Below are 13609 nucleotides of genomic sequence, written 5' to 3' on the forward strand. Positions count from 1 at the left end.
AGCTGCACTAAAACCACACCACAGTGTGTGCCATTTCTTGTTTGCACAAAGTCCGTCTTGTTATAAGCCTTTTACCATATATGCTTCATTAATTTGACAAAAGCTTCTGTTACACACTCGTACCTCAAACATCTAAGACACACTATTTAAGGTCTTTTGTTCAGTCTCAGTTCTTTTTTTTTTTTAATCAATACACAATAAAATTAGTTTACGTAAAAGAAAAAAATTGTAGTTAATGGAAAAATTCAGTAGAAAACAGTTCTGCTTTATGTTGGGGCTCAAAAGTAGAAGGAGCTTATTAGTGAAATCTCAGGAGAAAGAGAATTTTATAAGAAAATGTTCTTGGCATGAAAGTGATAACAAACTTTTCGTGAAATATTTAGCATGAAACTTTATTGGCAGGGGGCTGGTTTCTGATGGCTGGGTTTTTGTTTTTGCTTTCCATTCTCTTAGGACATTATCAAGGAAGAGACTGAAACCTGCTATATTTGGAGTTATTTATGTATAAATATGATAACAAAATGAGTAAGTTTTGCAGAGTCTACCTGTTTAATTGAGCAGTTCGAGGTAGGTAATTGGTGCCTTGCCATTCTGACTTCCTTCTCCCCATTAGCAAGTCTGAATCCATTCCAAGGACACTGAACAGTGACCACCTCATTCATCAGAAAGGACACCTCAGTGTGGCTTGCAGGATCATATTCATAGACAACGTAGCCTTCCTGCTTCAGGTAGCGACACTGGAAGGAGGGGTGGTTCTGAGGCCACTGGTTGAGGCCATGGCAGAAGAAACAATCGCATTTGATAAACTGGATGGCACAGGAGTCCAGGGAGTCTGACTGTTGTTAGATAATTGGACAAAAAGCTTCCCAGTTATTTCTGGAGATCGAGCAGGGATTGGTAACACTGTGCATAGTAAGTCACCCGGGCTTCTACAAAGTCATTCAGACAACAGAGATGATGAGCGTGTGTACTGCTGAGTCCCTCTTAGCTGAGGTCTGGTAACTCAGCCTCAGGATCAAACTCACTTTGAGTTAGTCTTAATTCCTGTCGAGATGAACTTCCACTTTCTGCAGCTATTTCCTCTTTCAGTCTGTTTTTTGCTGCATATAAATCCAGTCTATTATTCTGTAGCAGTTTCCTTTCTTTAACAAGTGTTTTGTAATCTCCTTCTATGAAGTTTCTTAAAGGAATAAGAAAATTTAAGACTGATGTTTGAATCAGCTCTCAATTCTTAGATTTAAAAAATTTCCTCTTAGATCTTAATTCTGTAAATTATGAGGCCATAAGATTCTGCATATTAGTAGTAGTTACAGAAATGGCATTTGTGCTTGCTTTAGCTTTCTTTAGGTACACACGTTCTCTATTATAATACCTGTGATCTTTGGTTTGATTATTCATGGTTCCCATTATATTGCTTCCCCAGTATAATATGACTGATTCTTCTTATCATTTTAATCAACCAGAACTTATCCCAGCAGCTAACATAGAATAGGCATTTGACAATGTTAATGAAATAGTTGAATGGCAAGTGGTAATTTCCATTTGACTTAATAGTCTGTAAACTAACTTGCTGTTCATACTGTTTTTGATTCTTAAATAAATAACTGAAACCTATCTACATAATAATGAGAATAAAGGCAGTGAGACCTGATATTCTAAACTCACTAGCTCAGCTGTCCTCTCTATTTGCTCTCTAGGAATAAATGTTGCTCTCTGAAGCCTAAATCCAAATAATTAGATTCTGAAGCCCATGCATGATATAGTTGTCATCACTGTTTCTTCTCTCCATTGACCTCAGGAGGCTCAGGAGGTTACAGTATTGCTGCTAATTAATAACTTGAGCTATTTATTCCTTAGCAAAGTAGAAAGAGCTGCCAGCTGTTATGCTTTGTTGAACAAATTTTTCAACATGAAAAATATTTCACAAGTTATTTTTCTATCATGTTCAGAATGAGATCTATTCCTATTTAATTTTTTGTTTGTTTCTTGATACCTGTTTTCCTTTTCATTTTATGTGAGCATTCTCTAGAGTAAATGAACTCATTCACAACCTTGATCTATGACTGCACAGTTGAAGGTTCTTTGCTGCTTCCCTGGCACCAAAGGTCCAGACATCCTACAGTAGAATTTGGCATCCCCTGAGCTGTTAATACATCACATGTAGTGCAAGTAACTGTTGAATTACTCTTTCAGCCAAGTTTCATCCCTTTGAGGAGCCATCAAAACATGAAATATGACTCTGGGTCTGTAACCAACAAACCGTATGGAAGAAAAAAAGAGAAAATCCTCAAAATCAGTATATACAATTGCGCTTTCATTCATTTTCTACTTGCATGGAACTTTGTGCTCTGCATGTCTATTATTTTTGTCTATCTCTTCCTCCTCAGAATTCCTATATATCCACTACCCAGACATAAGTGAGAAGGCAGGGACACACATGCATGGCCATGTGGGTCACACCTTCACATCTGGACTTCATTCATTTCCTCCTTGCAACTTTGTTTCCCCTATCTTACCAGAATTTGTTTGTTTGTGTGCACATTAAAAAACACCTCTAGGATTTTGGGATGAGATATAGAACTTGAAAGAGTAATGAAAATTCATATTTTAATTAATTTTGTTCTAAGATTTGTGAAGCAGGGAGAACTGATTTTCATCAAAAGTATTATTCAGAAACTCAAGAAAAAGCTGATAAAATGTGAAATGCTTAAAGATCAAGCACTAGTCAAAGAAAAAAATATTTAATTTGATACTTTTTCCTTACAATAAAAGTACACGGGGAATGTAGAGGGTATTAAGCATGTGATGGGGCATTTGGGCATATGGGAAATTAAACCACCTGTAAAGAACCTTGATTGTCCACGGAGAGACCTGGCTGGCCTGGGAAGAGCACTAAGAGAGAAAATGAGGCTGAGGCTAGTCACTGGCCTCACCTTTAGCAACAGGTTCTTTGTTCATTCTTTCTTTTGGAGATCCAAGCTTTCACGTGTGGGGTCTGACTGCCTCGTTGAGGGTTTGTAGAAGTCATGAAAAGATGAGAGAGACTAAGGGACACAGGGGAAGCAGCAGAGCCTGTCTTAGCAGATGTCACTTCCTGCAAAACACGCAGGGAAGGGAAGCTTCTTGGACCCTTCATACCAGCTTAGCTTCTGTGAATAGCCCCAGATCCTCTTTGCCAATGCTATAGGCAGCAGAATTGCCCATTCGAATGCTTGCCAAATTCCTGATTTACCAGTGTGAAAATAATCACCCTTACTTTAAGGTACTAGGTCTTGGAAAAGTCTGTTGTGGAGAAGTGGGCAAAGGAAACTATGGTTTGACATGATTATATTGGTGGAGAATTGTTTCACTCAATACAAGTTTAACATGCAAAACATGGCTTTCTCAAAAAAAATTAAGCATCGAGCCAGGGAGATAGCTCACTAGAATAAGCACTTGCCTAGCAAGTGTAAGGTCCTTAGTTCAATCCACAGTACCACAAAAAAAGCATTAAAAATTATTTCTGGAGTTTTTCCGACATTGGGACTTTTGTTTAATATATAGTTAGTCTGTATGATGGCAAAGGTAAGTCAGGCATGGTATTACAAGCCTGCAATCACAGCACTCTGGAGGTCTGAGGCAAGAAGATTATAATTTTGAGCACAGCCTGAGTAATTTAGCAATTTTCTGAGATCCTGTTTCAAAAACAAAGAATCAAAAGATGCTGAGACTATAGCTCAATTCTCAATACAAGAAAAAAAAAAAAGCAAAAGCTCACAGTGACAGTCAATAATGAAGGACGTAATCAATATCTTATGTAAAATTTTATCTAAAACCCTATTAAATCAGATAGCATAATTATATAATCCATTATTTCCAACATTCAGGATTTTATATGCCAGCTGACTTTCGATATTTTCCTGAATTAATATTTTCATGATACGTCAAACATAGAGAAAAATAGGAATCAGTGGTATGAGTCTTAGGTCGAATCTATTATGCAAAGTAATTTATCAGACAATGAAAACAAAAAAGAAAACTTTCCAATAGTCTGTTTTAAAAGGACAACAGCAACATCAGCAATTCTATCTTTTTAAGAAAGAAAAATAAGGTAACAAAGGAAATCATTTCAAAAGCAATAAGAATTCTAATCAAAATATAAAATATGTAGTTTAAAAGTGTAATTTTTTAAAATTACATTTGCTAGTGCTTACATTTAGGTAAAATATGTTTCTGTCTTGACTGCAGTAGAGACAAGCAGCTGAATATTACAAATCTGCTACTTTATCTAGTTAACATAGCAAAACCAGAAATGTTTACAAATACGCATGTGCCTTTGCTATTTCACTAGATACTCAGTTTTACTGAGTTCCTTTTTCTGTGTGCAGCATGAAGTGCTTCTTCCTTACTTAAATTGCAAGCCTGTTATCCCTCTCAGAAAGAAATATAATCAAAGTAATTTGTGGAGCTATGATTTCACAAAAAAGAGAGCTGTTAAAAAGAAATAAATCATTGCATTTTTACATTTCTTGAAAACATATATTTTTAAGTGATATGTATATTTCATGACAAAAGCACAAACAACAGAAACATAGGAGTGACAAAGACAGCAATAGTTAGCTAGTATTTATTATTTCAAAATGAGGAACTTCTGAAGTTTCAATGTATGGTATTTAATAATTAATTGTCAAATAGTTTATTTCTGTTACACAATACTTATTTTTTATAACACTATAATGTTGTTATTTCTAATTGTTAATATGTTTTAGATTCTTTTAGATATAATATCAAAATATATTATAATACCAATAAAACATCCTGGTATATGCATTATTATTTTTCTGGGAGAAATAATGAAGTTGCAATTTACTAGTGATCTTTCTGGAGCAACATTATTTTTCCCTGCATTAATCAAGATATTTTGACATATTTGTTGAAAATCAACCATTCACAGAACACACAAGAACATTGAATTTTGCTAAGTCTCTGCATGCTATCAACACACTGCACTGCAAGTTGATGGATCACTTAGTATATATATTTTGGCTTAGTCTTCATATTTTAATATGTTGCTTTAAGAATTGTCTCTTCTGTCTCTCTCTGTTTTTACAAGCAAGTATCAGTCTTGGATAAAACATCAAGAGTAATTAAACTTGTGTAGCATTCTATATTTTGTACTCTTTTTATGGAACACTGAACTAAATGCTCTTAGAAAGAGGTAGAAATTCTAATGAGATCATTGGTATTTTTAAATAAGGAAATCAAGCAACACTTAAAGTACTAAAGGTTAGATATTGAGAAAAGACACATGAAAATTCACAAGAAACCCCTCTAAAGTTACTAATTCACAGGGACACCTAAGATCTCTTCAATGGGAGTTTTAAAAATCAAAGCAGTACAAAGTATCAAATAACAAGCTATTGAATAAATCAGGAGGTATGAAAAAGCAGCCACTTCATTCCTCTGCTGTCCAGTAAATATTTATATGCTTTCACCATTCTACAAATGCCTTGTAGCTTTGGGAGTCTTAAGAAATTTGAGTAAGACATCATTCCTGCTCTAAAGGAATTCACTGTTGTATCAAACAAACAAGACAAAATGAGATAGAAGTTAGGCGGGGGTCTGTAAAGTCCATGACGAACACAGAGGCCGTGGGCTCTGCTCCTGATCCCGGTAGATTTTACACTTCACAGCCGAAGGTGTGTTCTCATCTCTGTTACAAAGTTCACAGATGTAGAGCAAGACAGGAACTGGAGAGCAAACAACCGAGGAATGGCTGTGCGAGTCTGTACCTGTCAGAATCGAAGGGATAAGGAAGAAATTGAATTTAAAGGTGTTGAACATGCACATAAAATATAACATTGATTCAGGAGAGAGAAAGGACTTCATAGTGTCCCAGTGTGTTGCACTTATGTCTAGCAGGGAGAGGTTGCTCTGACAAAAAATTCAACCCTACTAGGCAGTTAAATATAAAGAACGTACTCCGTTAAAATTAGCTGGTCATCACCACTAACAAAACTATCACAATAACTTCCGATGTCTACATTATATGCCTCCTAACTTCCATCATGCAATGTATTTCCTTTGTGTATAAAGGAAGAGGATGTGCTCTTTTATTAATGAAAATGCCCAGCCCTCTTCAGGTTTGGTAAAGTGCTTTAAAATGAGGTCAAATGCTATAATTCTTCTACAAAATCCACCACCATTAATCTCCACAGCACTCTGAATCAAAGAGTTTTGTTTTGTATCATTTGGGTTACTGGAATATATCATTAAACCTTTTCTGAGTAATTTGTTCTTAAATATTGAGATGTAGCCAGGTGTGGTGGCACATACCTGTAATCCCAGCACTCAGGAGGCTGAGGCAGGAGGATCATTGTGAGTTCAAGCCCATCCTGGTTACAAAGTGAGTTCAAGGCCAGCCTAAATTGCATACTGAGATCCTGTCTAAAAACAAACAAACAAACAAACAAACAAACAAACAAAAAGAGTGCATTTCCTGACATCAGCTATGGAAATTCCTTTGTAATGCCCTGTTCCTAAGTATACCTTCAAAAAAGTGGCTCTACTGATGGGGAACACTGGCTCCAGATGGGGTCAGTTCATGAGTTCGGAGTAGCTAGGCGAAGTATGCTTTCATAGCAGCCTGTACGAATTAGGAGCACCTCTCCTGGAGGACTTAAATATTAGAGGTGAAGAGACACCCCACTATTTAATGGCAGTACAAGCTAGCAGACAGGAAGACTTAGGCTAAAGAATCCATGAAGGCTGGGCACAATAGTGTGTAGCTATAACCTCTGTTACTAGAGAGGCAGAGGCAGGAGAATCACAACTTGGAACTGCGAAACTTAGCAAAAAGCATTTCAAAATTTAAATAAGTAAATAAACAAATAAATAGGATTGGGCCATAACTCAGTGTTTACTGTGTTCAACACTTCCCCAAGCTCCATAGCACAAGTACCTGCCTGGCAAGCACAAGGTCCCGAGTTTGATTCCTGGTACAAATAACTAAATAACTAAATAAAATAAAATACCCCCCCCCCAAAAAAAAAAGGAATTCATATAGTGATTCCTCGCTAGTAATTATTCTGGAAAAAAAAGATACAAAGTTAGAAGAACTTAACAAAGGGGAGAGCAGCTAGCAGAATGTTAAGCAATGCTGAGGGAACTCTTTCCTGAGTATGGGATAGAGTGTTGGCAAAGGGTACCTGTCAGTCTTAATCTCCCACTGGATAAAGAAGTCCCTGAAGTTGTTGCCTCTCTGCATTAATCCCTGACAGTCACACAGCTAAAGGTTCCACTAGGTGGTGAGGTCAACTGAAGATGCATCACCAGGACCTGGCCTTTGGAGAGAAGGCCCCTCTCAGGTCTTCGAAGGAGTCAGAGTGGCTCCTTCTCAGCCACTGTGGAATCAGCAGCTGTGCACCACCATGCCCCTCTGACTTAATGTTCCTACCTTGTAGCTGGCAAGTTGGAGTAAAAGTTCTAAAAATCTAAACCAAAATAAAAAACCAAAACCTCTGTCTTCTTTTAGCAGAGGGTATCAGATATTTCAGCCCTGCAACTGTCTTGACCCATGCAGCCAGTAGGGTCCCGAGATGGGGTGACAGGAGATTAAGAAAAATGTAGACACCCAGAAAAGGAAATCCTGGGACTGAGTGGTACTTTGTTGCTCCTCTGGAGAAGTGGAGACAATCCAGTGCAGTCTGTGTCATAATGCTCAGTACAAATAAAAGGAGGGAAGTGTGTGATAGCGCCCGAAGCTCAGGATCTGTGTGTTGCTGAGAGCCCTGAAAACAGAACATTCTCAGAGCTCTCTGTGCTGTACTTAAATGTGAGGAGCATCAAGGCCGGACAACTGCTGCACTGGCATTTCTCTCAGCAAAAACATGTTTGCATGACTGCTTTGTGGGGCTCCACCACTCCCCTGCACAATTGAATGTATATGAGAAAGATGGAAGAAACAAGTTCCTACAGCTGTGTAATGACCACGGTTAATTTCTGTGAGGCCCAGTGCAGTAAGCATCCTTGGATTTTCCACAAAAACTTATCTTTGTCTTTTGTTGTTGGGGTTTACAGAGGTCCCTGAGTTCTGCTGATATTGAGATGCCTGTCAGTGAAGTTATGACACAAATTTTACATCACAAGTTGGGCTGGGGCAATCACTCCACGGAACAGCACTCATATGGCAAGTGCAAGGGCCGCAATTCAGTTCTCCACACTCCCAAAATAATAATAATAATTTCAATCTCAACACATCCCTATCAATATCTCTGTAATTTGCAGTCACATAGAACTATCCAATTGTCCTACTAACACAAAAGCCTGCATTAATTTCTCTCCACTGAAAAAAAAATAGAAATGAGTCCCAATCCAATTTGTTTAGGGCCAGAGAGATGGCTCAGAAGAATAAGCGTTTCTCTGGCAAGTGCAAGGGCCTGAGTTCAATCCCCAGTTCCAAAAAAAAGAATTCTCTTTACTGATATCCAAGAGAATTAATACAATCGTGTAGCCTTATTAACTGGTCCCAACGAGTCTCCTATTTTGGGACTATTCACAGCCAGTCCATGTGATATGTGCTGATAATTACCAGAGGAAAGCCTGACAGGACAGCAGGCAGAGGAAACTGTGGATTGTCCTCTCATCAGATACCCTTCTAAATGTCAGATCAGTATGAGAGAAATGTTACTTCCAGATGATGAGAAGAATACAAAAGGGTGGAATACTGTGATAGGCTCCAACGTCAGGTCAAGGTTAAAATACAGGTGCATGAGTTCCTGAGGTAAGGGAAGCAGCCCAGACAAATATCCTAAGGCAAGAACATGTAGAGACAGAATAGCACAGGGGAGATGTGTAAACAATGGCACTGAGGAGAAATATGTTACAGAAAAGACATAGTGTAGGACCTTGTGGGTCATTGGGAAAAAAAAAAAAGCTTCAATTTGTACTCAGAATTCTGTATGAATTCATGGTGGTGATTTTTGTAGAGAAGTTACGTGACCTGACTTTATTTTTTAAAGAGCTTTCAGAAACAGGAGGGAGGACTGGATATGCTCATTAATAAAAAAAAAATATTTTCTTCCTTTATATAAGCAAAGTGAATGCATAATATGATGGAAGTTAGCAATCATATAATATACACATGGGAAGTTATCATGATAATTATCTTAACAAAAATTAATAGCTAATTATAGCTGGACACTTTATCCTGCTGTTTCTCTGTCTGCTGGTCTGTAGTGTCACGAAATATTGGGGTGTCTCTTCTCCTAACTGCCAAAATTCATAAACGGACCTCATTTTGAGCCTGTGTTCCCCACCAGCAAAAAAGCTTCCCTTGAAGGACACCTTCGGAGCAGGGCAATGCAGAGGAAGTCAGGCTGTTGGCTTCTGGATAAGCACTACCAGTTTTCCTTGGTCACATGATAGAAATAGGAGTCTTTACTTCAGATAGAATGGATCAGACACACTTAGTGCAAGGTTCAGTATCTCGATTTCAATTCACCTTTACATCCTGTTATTCAAGAACAACTCACTTGGAAGAATGTTGGGGATATAATTGTATTGTTAGGTGTTTAATACAGAATACCCCTCTGTATCCTTATGGATTTTAGGAACATTAACAACAAGTTTTCATCAGAGGGATTATTTTATGGACCAATATAAAAAATCGGTTTGACTAATAGGGCCTTCAAGGTTACTGTGGGAATCCATGTTAGATGTCCACAGGGTCCTCTCAATAGGTTCCTAAATCGTGACTTTCCTATTCTACCTAAATACATATGGATGCTTTTAAATATGGGTGAAAAGTTCAAGCTATAAAAAACAGATAGCTTTACATATTCATCTGGAGTCACAGAGGTAGGGACGGAACAAAGGTGAAGGGATGATTCAGAGGTAATTAAGGTCCCAAATAAATGGGCTCGGTGTTAAACTTCGAACCTAGAGTGACTTTAAAGGCTCAGGTGTTAAAGGTCTGATGCCCTGCCTAGGGCTGTGCTGGAGGTGCTGGAAACTCAAAAATGTTGGAGTGCACTGGAGAAAATTAGGGCAGTAGGAAAATGCCCTTGAAGGGACTGGAGGACCCAGGCACCCTCCTGTCCAGCCTCATCTTCCCCACTTCAGGCTGCTCCAAGCAACTGGACCAAGAAATTATGGGTTGAAAACTTCTGAATCTCAGTGTGAGCATAAACCTCTTGTCCTTTAAGTCGATTTATCTCAGATATATATAGCCAGGGTCAAAAACCCAACAAACACATTGGAGTTAATCAGAAAAGGGTGATTCTCCACGGGACTACCTTAATCAGGTAAAATCCCATTAAAGCAGGGCCTGAGCTCCAGCGGAAGGCAGAAAAGCTCCTGCCTGACTTGATGGCCTCAGCTGCTGAGGAGGAAAGCACTCAGGGTCGGGAGGTGTGCGCAGCCCCTGGGAACTGCCAGGGGCTTCGGTAGCCAGGGGCAGGCTCTTGCCAACATCCAGCCCAGAGATGTATGACACAAAACCAGAAAAGCTCTCAGATAAACTTGAAAAAGATGCTTCCAGCCTCCAGCTCAGAATGCAGGAAAGCTGACACCTTGATTATGAATCCTAAGACCCTCCGCAGAGAAGTCTGGAGTCTGGTAACTACGTCCAAATTCAACCCATAGAAAATGTGAAATGATAAATGTGTGCTATTTTAAGCTGCCAGTTCTGGTAATTTCTTATATAGCATTAAAAAGCTAATTTCAGGTTCTTACAGTATATAAACACATACACCTATTTTAAGGGTAATCTATTTGTATATAGTTGGAAAAGAAAAAGAAAAAAAAAAGATACTGCCTATTTTGTTTGTTTCTATGTTTCTCTTCCCTTATACTTTCTCCACTTTACACTGAGGCCCCAAAACTTAAAAAGTTTCCACAGTGCTACTTTGAAATTCTATTAAGATACCAACTTGTTGAGTGAACTAATAAAAGAAATACACACACACACACACACACACACACACACACACACACACCCCATCAGCGATAAACCCAGACTTGCAGGAAAACCTGTCTCCTAAAGCCTTCATAGCACTTAGAAAACCCTGAGGCCAAAGGAAATATTTTCTAGTGCCACGCGGAGACCTTTCTGGAAGGCGAATACATTGCCATCAGCGTGGAATTCACACCTAATAAGTTCTGTATTAGAAAAAATAAAAATAATCTCACACCAAGGAAAAATGGGCAGGAAAGCAGAAACTGGAAAGTGGAACATACTCATTCATCTTATACCTTCTGACCCTTAGTTCATCCTAAGGTACAAATGAGCAACACAGAAAAACTAACTAAGAAAATACGAATTTTGGTGTTTATTTTGTAAGATCTTGTCTCAAAATGACATTTAGAGCAAATCTCTTTAAACATTCCTCTCTTATCACCCTAATGAGGTGCTTACATCTTCCGACAATTATTTTGAATAATTTGACTGCTAATTATGGAGGCAGATGGACAGCCTATTGTAGTGTGGTGTAGGACAACAGGAAAAGTAATGACATTTCCAAAATTAAAAAAAAAAACTCCATTAAGTCTCTTTCACTGATCCATTATGGATGTGCTCTTTAAAAATCTGCATTCTCTCTTGTCTCCTTAAATCTAGCTTTGTTTCATTTATGGTTCTTCCTCACTTTTGCTGATTTGTAGTTTTTCTTTATAATTTTAACTATGACATGTGCCATAGCCCTGCTCTTATGGTTTATATCCAAGTGTTCCTCCAGAGCCTCCTATGTTCCTAGGTGGGGACTTGAGAAGGGGATTCCATCGTGTAGTACAATACTTATCAGTGGAGTAATGTGCTGGTGACTATAGTTGAGTGTGGTGTTGGCAGGGAAGCTGGCTGAAGGGGGTGGGTCATGAAGGCATGGCTCAGGGCTTTGTCTCCCTCTCCCCTCCCTCAGTTGTCCCTTCTCTTCCTCTCTCACCATGCCATAAGATGTTTTTCCTCTACTGTGCCCTTCTGCCATGCAAACTTATTCAGACCTGGCTGACTATGTACTGAATCCCCTACAAGGGATGAGCCTAAATAAACCTCTCTCCTTTTCACTTTAATCAGGTATTTCATTCAAGCAGCAAGAGCAACAATAACATAACTAAGACTCTTACTATGCAGTCATAAATCTGGAATCCAGAGTTGTAGAACTCTAAATTTGCATTCTCTCCTCTTCTGTTCTAAGTGCACAAATCAGCATCATTGCTTGTCCTTAAATATACATGAGCAAGTCTCTCTGGTGGTGTGGAGATGCAGGGGGCAAGTCTTAGTCTAATTAAAGCACTCAAGTTTGATTCCCTTAAAATTTCAATTCCCAAAATTAGTATGTATGGCTACTGATGATTAAAATTTATGTATGTAGTAAGAGCAGCACAGTATGTGCATCTATAGTTGAATGCGTTATCCCCAGTTATTTTTTGCAAATAGCCCATGTACCCAAGCTTTGTACCCAAGCCAAAACCCTGCGTCCCTGTGGGAAATCCATCTACATATGTCCTGTGCTCCTCAACTCGCCTTATTTCCTCAATCATCCCACCATGTGCCCTATCCACTCTCCTCCGGAGTAGCTCATTAGTTTGCTCTCTACTCTGAATGTCTTTGACAAATGTCTAACTAAGTCTTCTATAAAAGAGCTGCGGTAATGCACAAGCAAAGGAGCAGAATCATATGATGAACACGGTTGAATGTGTTGCATGGTGTTAATGATGAGTCTTTTGTATAGAGAAATTATGAAGACTGAAGTCAATGATATTTCAATGAGAATTTCATTAAAACAATAATGACATACGTGCATATTAATAATAATACTGGCGGGGGAGATAGCTTAGTGGCATAAGTGCCTGCCTGGCAAGTACAAGGTCCTGAATTCAATCCCTAGTACCAAATAATAATAATAATAATAATACTTCAGAAATGTAAAGGGCAAAAAAATGAACATAACCTAACAGGCTTTGAGCAATCCTGTACAGAATTTAAATGCATTATCAAATTATTCAAAAACTCTACACCTTTTAGATGGCAGAATAATTAGAGTTTATAGCCTGGTCTGTGGATAAAGCCTGACTTCCAGTTGAGTTTTAGCTTTCCAAAATGTATGATGAGTGGTCTTCGGCATCACTCTCTGGGACATCATCTTCCTAATATGGATAAGGAAGATTATAATTTTTATCTACTGGGAGGAGTCAGTCTTAAGATGTAGAACTCTAGTGTCAGCGAGATAGCTCAGTGGACTAAGTGCCTGCTTAGGTAAGCACAGGGACCAGTCCCTGGCACCACATGCCATGCCAGCCCCAACCCCAGGGGTGCTGAGCCAGTCACTGAGACTGGGCATTGTGGCAGATGCCTGTAATCCCAGTGCTGGGGAGGCTGAAAACAGGTGGGTTACCATGAGTCTGAGCAATGTAGTGAGACCCTGTACCAAACACAAAAATTAAACAAAAAACCAAAAAGATGTAGAGCTCCTTCAATATATGTTGCCTTATCTTTACTTTTATTATTATATATTTCTTGAAAAAAGACATTCCAAATAATATGCCACAACTTATAAGGTCAATATGGTAATATAAACTGGATTAAAATATAAATATATTTCACTCCATACAACATAATTATAATACTTCTTTA

General features: G+C 38.4%; 1 pseudogene; it reads right to left on the minus strand.

Annotated features, from left to right (window-relative positions):
• Window positions 1-549: 549 nt before the first annotated feature.
• The window catches only part of LOC101578313, a 28379-nt pseudogene continuing 15319 nt past the window's right edge, over window positions 550-13609 (minus strand).

Source organism: Octodon degus, unplaced genomic scaffold (genome assembly GCF_000260255.1).
Source record: "Octodon degus isolate 3935 unplaced genomic scaffold, OctDeg1.0 scaffold00013, whole genome shotgun sequence".
Classification (NCBI taxonomy): domain Eukaryota; kingdom Metazoa; phylum Chordata; class Mammalia; order Rodentia; family Octodontidae; genus Octodon; species Octodon degus.